At 35.1% G+C, this 10,127-nt stretch overlaps 1 long non-coding RNA gene across 1 annotated transcript; it reads right to left on the bottom strand.

Annotated features, from left to right (window-relative positions):
- Positions 1–3,572: 3,572 nt before the first annotated feature.
- LOC131634416 (uncharacterized) lies at positions 3,573–4,061 on the bottom strand. The gene is made up of 3 exons (XR_009293541.1): positions 3,944–4,061; positions 3,748–3,858; positions 3,573–3,652 (listed from the first exon to the last, which is right to left on the bottom strand). It is a non-coding gene; the product is annotated as an uncharacterized LOC131634416 (long non-coding RNA).
- Between the last annotated feature and the right edge of the window lie 6,066 nt (positions 4,062–10,127).

Here is a 10,127-nt window from a genome sequence, read left to right as displayed (position 1 = left end):
ATTCATTTTAGTCCAGATTAGCGTAGATTTGTTACACACCCATAGATTTAGACACAGGCGTGGATACCATCGAGTACGATGGGCGCGAGGGGTGCTAATACCTTCCCCTCGCGTAACCGACTCCCTTACCCTTTTCTCTGGTCGTGAGACCGTTGTTTTGTTCCGTGGTTTGCTGGCATTCCCTTCCTTTCCAGGATAAATATGTTAGTGGCGACTCTGTTAATTTTCGCGGTAGCGACAAATACCTTGTGGTTTAATCAACATTGAGTAATATGGTTCTTTTGTCTTCAATTTAATGGAAAATTTGTTCATGTATGTGATGAATAATGAAAGATCAGATTATCTTGATTTGATTACTTGCTACCTATGAAGCACATACGCAACACTTAAATCATGTTTGTTTCGGATATGTATTTCTGAAACCCATCAATGGGTGAATTTGAAAATACATCTCTGAAAACATCCTAAAAAAATGAAATATGGTACGTTCGGATACGCATCTCTAAATTCAAGGGATAAAACTGGAATTTTTCCAGAGGCCCTTAAGAAGATTAAGAGGTGTACGAAGAAATTCCCAAATATATACTATAGTTTAATAAGGGCTATTAGCAAATTCGTTATAGTCCTTATCTTTAGGCAATTTCTTTTTACACTCATATACCTTCTTACAAATCTGCGGTAAAATTCCTAAAATACCCCTATATTTCGAATGTGCATATCCGAATGCATATTTTTATTTAAAAAAAGTGATTTCGGATGTGCACATCCGAAGACACTTTTTAAAAAAAGTGTGTTCGGATATGCACATCCGAAGTAACCCAATTTTTGATCTTGGGATTGTTCGGATATTCATATCCGAAAAAACTCAATATTTATTAAAAAATTAAAATCAAGATATATACCATTTTAAATATATATACCAATTTAATCAAGATATATAATTAAATATATACCATTTTTATCAAGAAATATAATTAATTAAATATTTAACCGCACAATGTTATGACAAATTAATTTTATAATTTAAAAAAGGTAATTACTTTTATAACTTTAAAAAAAATTTTGACAAATAAATTATTATAAAATTAAAATTTTATTTAATTTTTTATTCCTTATTTATAATAATTTATATTTAAGTTATTCATTATTAATAATAACTCCCTTTAATTATATTATAACTATATTAAAAATAAATATTTTTATTTAAAAAAATAAAAAATTAGAATATTGAAATACTTCGGATATGCATATCTGGATAAACTAATATCCCAAATTTTCTTTGGGAATGGTTTTTTTTGGATATGCATCTCCGAAAAAGACCTGACATATTAAATCAACATTTAAATAAAAAAAATTAAAAAGGGTGATTTCGGAGATCCATATCCTAAATCTTTAAAATTAAAATATGGATGTCTTTGAAGATGTATCTCCAGAGAGTATTTTGGGGTTTTCAAATGTGTTTTTCACCTTATATGAGTGTACAAAAGAAATTGTCTATCTTTATGGGTTAAATTAGCTTAAGCCCAATTGTTTCATTTTGTTGTTTGTTGCCCAACTGATTCTTTGTTGGTCCATGGTCCATAAATAGGCCCAATAACTTTATTGTATCACGAAAAATATTATTCAATTTTTACTATGAATAAATAAACATAACATTCTTTTATAATCATTGTATTGAAAATAGGAGCATAACATTTGATTTCTCTTAGTATACATGAGATAAAATAAAATGGTTATTTCCATTTTCAATTGAAATAGCATTCAAATAAATAAATAGAGAAAAAATATTATGCTATATAAACTAGCTAAGGTTCATATATTTATGAGTCATTAAATACTCTACTAATATACTACATGGGACAGCTCAAAATTGTGGTTTTGATGCATTCCCACAAAAGTAGGCAACCTTAAAAGTTCATAGTTTTCTTGAAGAATGTGCAAAGTCAAGTTTACCTTAATCCCAAACAAATCGTGCCTTAAGAGTCTTTAGTATTAAATTTCATGGTCCCGTACGATAATGCATTGTCCCAAGCTAAAATCGGTAATAAAAATGAAGGAATCATGTGTAATGTAATACTAATAGTTGTGTTTAAATTACTAGAAAGGATGGACCAACTATGAAAATCAATGCACTAATGCAGCAAAGATGAGTGGACTACATAATTTACCGTAATCTTTTAATATATACGATATTAGTATTTTGAGTTAAACTTGTTCCCAGTTCACACCTTAATAAAATGGATATTTTGAAAATTCATTATAAATTTAATACATTAAGATCAATGATACACATTAGAACACAATAGAATGAGAGTTACACTATTATTTTTTTTAAAGCAAGAGATAAAAATATTATATATCAACGACAATCAAGTACAAAGGCACAAGACCAAAACTAAGAAAATTACAAACCGGTTGAAACTATAAGATAAGTAAAACAATGGGTTATTGTTAAACTCATAGAAATTACAATTGGAATGAGTAATTTTCCCAATGAACAACCACCTCCAAATGAGGGTCTTACAACTCCAAACCACGTCCCTCGAGTTCCAAGAAGCACTACAACACGCTGAGGCTTTAAAAGCGCTTTTTATGGGCTTTAAAAGCGCTTAAAAGCGCTGTGAAAGCCAGCGCTGACGTAGGTAACAAAAGCGCTTCAGAAAGCGCTCTGGTAGGCCCCCCCTATAAGAGCGCTTTTCTGGAAAAAGCGCTCTGGTAGGCCCCCCTATAAGAGCGCTTTTCTGGAAAAAGCGCTCTGGTAGGCCCCCCTATAAAAGCGCTTTCCTGGAAAAAGCGCTCTGGTAGCCCTCCCTATAAGAGCTTTTCCAAAAGCGCTTTCGTATGTTGCGTTTTTTTTTACTTTTTATGCTTTTTTATTATTCTTTGGCAGCGCTTTTACTAAGAAGCGCTTTTGTAGGTGGACCTTTAAGAGCGCTTTTTAAAAGCGCTGTCGTTGCTAAATGAGGTATTTTAATGTGCAGCCTGTAATTTAATCCTCCCAGTCGACCTGTAATATTTTCGACCTGTAATATGTTTTCAACCTGTAATATTTTCGACCTGTAATATATTTTCGACGATATAATTTCAGCCATCAGTAAGACAATATATATATATACTAATATAATACCATTATAATATCCAAAATTATATATATACATCATTACAACATCAATAATATTATAGTTCAAATCGACACAAATCCTACATGAAAAATTGCTTAATATAAAAGTGACACAAATCCTCTTTGATTTCTTCCAACTTAAGTCTCGGGTACCCAGCAGCACGGAATTCGTCGAGGTACTACAAAACAAAAACATAATATGAATGATATATTTAGTTAAATGTAATAAATTATACGAAATTATCTTAAGTTATAAATTCATACCGTGAGCGGAATCTCTAATTGATTCGCCTGAAGGATTTCTTTCATAAACCTCAAAACAAAGTATCCGCAATCTGAAATGTTTCGCTGTTGCGGACACTACATAGAAAAACAAATAAGATTTTATAGTTGTCTTGTTTTATCAAGTAGCATAAATATTATAAGCAAAATTGTGAAAAATAATGTACCTGCACTTTGATCCAAGTAATGTTGTTTGATTTAGTCCGGGATACCTGTGCGTCCCGTTGACTTCGGAACACTTGTATTGATCTAATTAACAAATATATAAAAGCATATGTTTAGATCAATCCCACAAATAAGTAAATATATAAATATACACGAATATTTAGAACGATCCCACTTACAAATCAACGATTTCCTTCATAGCCGGATAATTGGTCCAGTCACCATTTACCGAATTCAGATAATACACGACTTCTCTTATAGGGTTGATAGCAAGCAACAACCAGTGTGCTCTATAAATTAAAACAATAGGTTATATGAAACTTTTGCTATACACAAAAGAAACAGAGATTAGATGAACCAAGAATGAGAACTAACCCTACTGGTCGGGTATTATACGCCCAAAGATGCAGACTTTCTGAATTGCCGGTGGACATGAATCTATCGACTAAGAGCTGTCTAACTGATTCCGGTTCCGAATCAATTGCCATTCCGCTGCAATGAGCGGAAGACACGAAACGGAATCTGTTAGACAATACAGTCCCGCGCAACACTCTGTCATACAACAACCTTAAATAAAAACATAATAAACATTAGATTATTTTCATTGAAATGTGTAAATAAATTATATTGTGGGACTAATTAAATAATATATCGGATGAGTGAATATTACCGGATGTATGAGTGCATATTACCGACGCCTAGTTATTCATGCGTAAAAATCTCTTCCAAGTCATCAATTTCAATATGTGACTTGAATTCAATACCGAAGACACTTTCATCCATATTGATTTCACGTAAAGCACCATCCTTCAAATCGGACATATCAACCATTGTAGCGAGCGTCGTCCGGTATCGAGGCACAAAAGCACCGCCTTTTTTTGCCGCTATCTTCGGAGGACCAGTGGGTGGTACGCTACGAACTTGCTGCGTCACTTGTTGTGACTCCCGAGCGGATGCCTAAAAATCATATAAGTTAGGTAAAATATAAAATCATGCAGATTTAGATTCAGATTATATATTAACACTTTAAATGTACCTCTTTTAGTGATGCAACAGACTCCTCCTCCTGTAAAATCCCTTTACCCTTAATTGCGGGTTTTATAGGAGCAGTCTAAAATTAAAATGTAAAAAATAATTAATAAACGGTTTAGAATTGACATTCGAAAACTAAATGATTCATAATCGTTTTCAATATACCTCATCACTAATGGTAATGAGCTCCGAGGGCCATGCAACAAATGATCCTATTGCATCTCGCAGCAATGTCGTCTCTGAGACCATGTCAGGTACCGGTAGCATCGCATCATGATCTAATACAACATCCACCGATACTTTCAGGTGTCCATCCGGGAGCGGTCTATGGTGAAGTAAATCTCCCAAAGTGTTGTGCACTTTTCCCTTGCCATTGAATGCTTTTCTCCACCCACGGTAGTGATGATTAGAATTTAAGAATCTACGATGGCCGAGAAAGACATTCTTCTGACAAAGCTCCAATCGTGTCGTATCGGTTTCGTCTTCACAAACAGGACACGCCTTTTGACCTTTATTGCTGTACCCGGATAGATTTCCGTATGCTGGAAAATCATTAATTGTTCCAAACAACATCGCCCTCAAGTTGAAACTTTCCTTCCTATACCCATCGTAAACCTCCACACCGTTCTCCCACAAAAACTTTAAATCTTCGATTAAGGGTGCCAAGTATACGTCTATGTCATTCCCTGGTTGTTTAGGCCCAGAAATTAGCATAGATAACATCATGTACTTACGCTTCATACATAGCCACGGAGGTAGGTTATAAATCATAAGAATCACAGGCCATGTGCTATGCGAGATACTTTGAATACCATGCGGGTTCATTCCATCAGTAGACAATGACAACCGAAGGTTTCTTGCTTCTTTTCCAAATTCAGGATAATCAGTATCAACTTTCGACCATTGTGGTGAGTCTGCCGGATGTCGCAACTTTCCATCAATAATTCTTTCATCTGCATGCCAAGTCAAGTGTCTTGAATCGGTCTCACTACGATACATGCATCTAAATCTCGGAATTATAGAAAAATACCATAAGACTTTAGCAGGAGACAACTTTTTCTTATATCGAGGGGCACCACATTTAGGACACTCATTCAACGCTGCATACTCGTTTCGAAACAAAACGCAATCGTTTGGACATGCATGTATCTTATCATAGCTCATGCCAATAGAGGACAACATCTTTTTGGCCTCATACGTTCGATTGGGAAGAACATTATCATCTGGTAGCATATCTTTCATAAGGGCTAATAACTCTGTGAAACTTTTATCCGACCATCCATTGTCAGCCTTTAAGTTGTACAACTTTAACACCGCAGACAATCTTGTGAATTTTGTACAACCCTCATACAACGGTTTCTCTGCATCGCTTACCAACCTCTCAAACATTTTGGGACAATCCGCAAGATCTTCTTCAAGCGCTTCTGCAATCTCTTCGACTCGATCGCAATCGTATGTGTCTGTGCAATCGTCATTTGAAGCATACTTCCTATTACAACTCGACTCAGCATTCCCGTTACTTTTCTCACCATGCATTGTCCAACATGTATAACTTCTATCAATTCTAAACCGTAGTAAATGGGATGCCAACTTATTCCCGTCAACCTTACCCCCATAACAGCAACCCAGGCAAGGACACGGCATTCGAAGCGGGTCTTCGGAGTGCGCAACCGCAAACTCAACGAATTCCCATACCCCTTTCTCGTACTCTTTCGACAATCGGTTTGAATTCATCCATGTCTTATCCATGTCTTAATTAAGCTAAACAAATGCTTCTTGGTTTCTCTATCAGGTACTAAGGAATTATGTCAAGATAATAAATAGCTATCATCATAATAGAATACCTAATCAGAATACCTAATCAGAATACCCGATTTCTTAAAGAAGACATTACCTTATTTCAAGGTAATATAAGTCCACAAACCAAAAAACTGGTTGAGAGACACTAAATTGATATTAAATAGAACCATAAACAATAAACTATAAGCAGAAAATAACAAACTATAAGCAAGAAGAAAGGGATAGTAACCTGAGTTAGACTTTATGTGGGAGATGGGTAGGTTTGAATCGGCGTTGTACAAGTAGAAACCAGAGACTTCAAAGTAACTGTAAAATTAAACACACACACACGATGCAGTTAAATACAAATATCATAAAAGTGAAGGAACTATATGCAAACTGTAGCACAAACTACAATGATTAAGAATAGATTAATATTATTTTGACATACATTTTTATATTAGCAAAAGAATAACTAATTACCTTCAGAGAAATTCAGAAACTTCTGAAACCACACACCGTAAGCTAATCTGATGTCTCTAGTGATATTCTTTTAAAAAATCTTTAATATCCCCTGAAAAATAATCATAACCCAGATGTTATAGCAATTCTAGATACATAGTACCGCAAGGTAAATCAAAGTTTAACAACTACTTAGAAACCGGGGCAGCAACTACGCATGTCAAAACAACGTCGTGAAAACGACCACAAATCATAGTCGAGTCATACAGTTGGAGAAATCAAGGTGGAGCAATTATATCTCATGAGAAAACAACAATTTAGCATGTATTTTCATAACGGGGCAGCATTGATGTCTAACAAAATAAAGAGGAAAATACACTCAACTCCCTTTAGATTTAGCTAAATAACACAAACATCTTCTTTAACTTTCAAAATACAATAACCGTCCTCTATCGTGATATCGTGTTATTTAGAGAAATCGGAAGAATTAACTTATGTGAGTGATGGAGAGTTGAGCCTGTATCCAGAAGAAGAAGCAAGCAATAGAAGCATAGTGAAGGAACTGACTTACAATCAAAGGAGAGTGGGATTTGATTTGGATATAATGGCAAAGATATATCAGGCTATGATTATTTGTTGATAAGATATATTAGACTTGTCAAACATTGTACATGGTAAACTATACCATTATGATGAATCATAAGCCAAAGATACATAGAAAAAACTATTTGCTTGCTATCATACTTTTAGAGTAAACTATACCATTATCACTTCAGGATCAAATAAGATAGCAAGACAAAAACAAATTTCTACATTACAGAAATTATGAACAGAAGCAGAACCAGAAACTATTTGCTTGATATCATACTTTTAGAGTAAACTATACCATTATCTCTCATAAATGTTTCAAAGTATTCTCACAATTTGCTCTTAAAATAGTGGGAAGACTTTACCTGAACAGAAGCAGAACTGGACTTTGATTTTGACCAAGAAAAACCCTAAAATCCCACAAGACTTTGATTCTGAGAGAAGCAGCTAGAAGACGATGACGGAGGGACGGAGGAGGGGCTGAGACCACGGCGGAGGGAGTGAGAGCGAGGAAGCAGAGAGTATACGTGAGCGAGGAAGAAGAAGAAGATGTACGGAGGAGTTTTGGGTTTCTGAATAAAATAGCGTGTTTTAGTTTTATGAAAATTTTAAAAAGGGCTACCAGAGCGCTTTTCAGAAGCGCTTTCATATGCCCCTTTATACCAGCGCTTTATTACTAAAAGCGCTTTCGTACCCACCCCCTATAAGAGCACTTTCAAAAGCGCTTTCATACCCACCCCCTATAAGAGCGCTTTTAGAAAGCGCTTTCTTACCCACCCCCTATAAGAGCGCTTTTAGAAAGCGCTTTCATACCCACCCCCTATAAGAGCGCTTTTAGAAAGCGCTTTCATTACTCCCCCTATAAGAGCGCTTTTCTAGCGTGATTTTTAATTTTGTTTTTAGCCAAACCTACCAGAGCGCTTTTGGGTAAAAGCGCTTTCGTAGGTGTGCTGTTAAAAGCCAAATTTGGCGTAGTGAAGCATTGTTGAAGACTATATCATTCCTACGAAGCCAACCAAACGATTCCCTCCTTTCCTCTTTTGACTTTCTTAGTTCGGCAAAAAGAACTCCAATAACAAAATCCCTCCTTAAAATTCGAAAAACTTTGATAATTCATTCCTAACCAATCGGACAACTCCCTCCAAACAATACCAAAATTCCGACAAGATAAGAAAGAATGAAATAACGATTCATGACAATCACCACAAAAAAAACATTCTAAATTCGAGGAAGAATTAAGAATACCTTTACACAAAAGCGAGTCTTTCGTCGGGAGCTTATTGAGGAAGCACCTCCAACCAAACGCCTTAACTTTTAAAGGCGCATCCACCTTCCATAAAGCACTAAATGCCGATTGGAAGCGATTATCCGGGCCAAGAGGAATATGCTGCAAATTCAACCAATTATAGCAAGAAGAGACAACAAAAATCCCATCCACACAATGCTGCCACCTAACCGTGTCGGGCCTGTTGGGCCGCAAAACGGCATCGCCATCCAGCAGCATACATAGCCGAATCAAATCAGCATTCGGATTAATCATAGAGGCTGTCGGAATGCCAAAATCCCCCGAAAGCCACCTCCCCTCACTCCAACCACCCATGGCACCGATTGAAGCATCTTGCAAGACACTACAGGAGATCAAGTTGTCACATTAAAAAACACAAAATCCTCTAGTATATTCTATAGAATTAGGGCAACTAGCACAATCAGTATTACAAAAGTAATTAAATTGTAAATGACTTAGCGGTGAAAATACTTTTGCGATTCTGATTGAGCTAATTGTCCAAATATTAGAAATTTTCAATGAGTTTTGCGTCTTTTTAGGTGACAACTTGATCTCTTACAAGTCCATGAAACAACCTATTTTTTCTGGATCTTCAATGACAGCTGAATATTATTGCCACAACAATTTATGAAATTCAATGATTGACATATTTAGTGAAGGATCTGCGTCCTCAGTTTCACACTCCTACAGTAACATACTGTGATTGTCAATCAGCTAGGCATATTACATCCAATCTATTATTCTATAAAAGAAAATAAAATGAGTTGGATTCCTAATTTGTCTGAAAAAACTTTAACAACGTCTTCTTCATCTTCTTCCTATAACATTTCAATAACAATTGACTATTTTTCTCCTGAATTTGTAATCAAACTAGAACTCAACATTATTTATAGTATAGTTTAAAAAAGGGCTATTATTGAATTAGTTATAGTCTCTATCTTTATGGGTTAAATTGGGTTAAGCCCAATTGTTTCTATATGTAGCTTCGCTCTCGGGATTTTTGTAAGCGGGTTAGAATACCCCTAGTACTCTCTTAATGTTATTCCTTCTTATAAATTTTTTTGAAAGAGAAAATGACTATAGTATGATCAGAAAACTTAAAAATGACTAAAGTCTTATTGAGAATGTTTCAAGTTTTGATGCTCACAAATTAATGTTTTTAAAAGATTTTAAAAAAAGAAATTGACAAATTGCATGTATTCTTTGGTTTGCTCAGCTCTACAAAATCGACTATTGTATTAATATATTTGTAAATGATATACATAAGGCAACACATAAATCACCAGAAGCGGGTGGATAGTACCCATCGCCCAAAGTAGGGTCGCTAGTCGTTTATATGTTGTTATGTATGTCAATTTATCATAATGTGTGCCCATTTCTTAGTTATATGGCGTGTTTCCTGTATTACTCACC

Source organism: Vicia villosa, unplaced genomic scaffold (assembly GCF_029867415.1).
Source record: "Vicia villosa cultivar HV-30 ecotype Madison, WI unplaced genomic scaffold, Vvil1.0 ctg.001291F_1_1, whole genome shotgun sequence".
In the NCBI taxonomy this organism is placed as follows: domain Eukaryota; kingdom Viridiplantae; phylum Streptophyta; class Magnoliopsida; order Fabales; family Fabaceae; genus Vicia; species Vicia villosa.
Note: the sequence above shows the minus strand (reverse complement) of the source record. Positions and strands in the feature narration are given on the sequence as shown.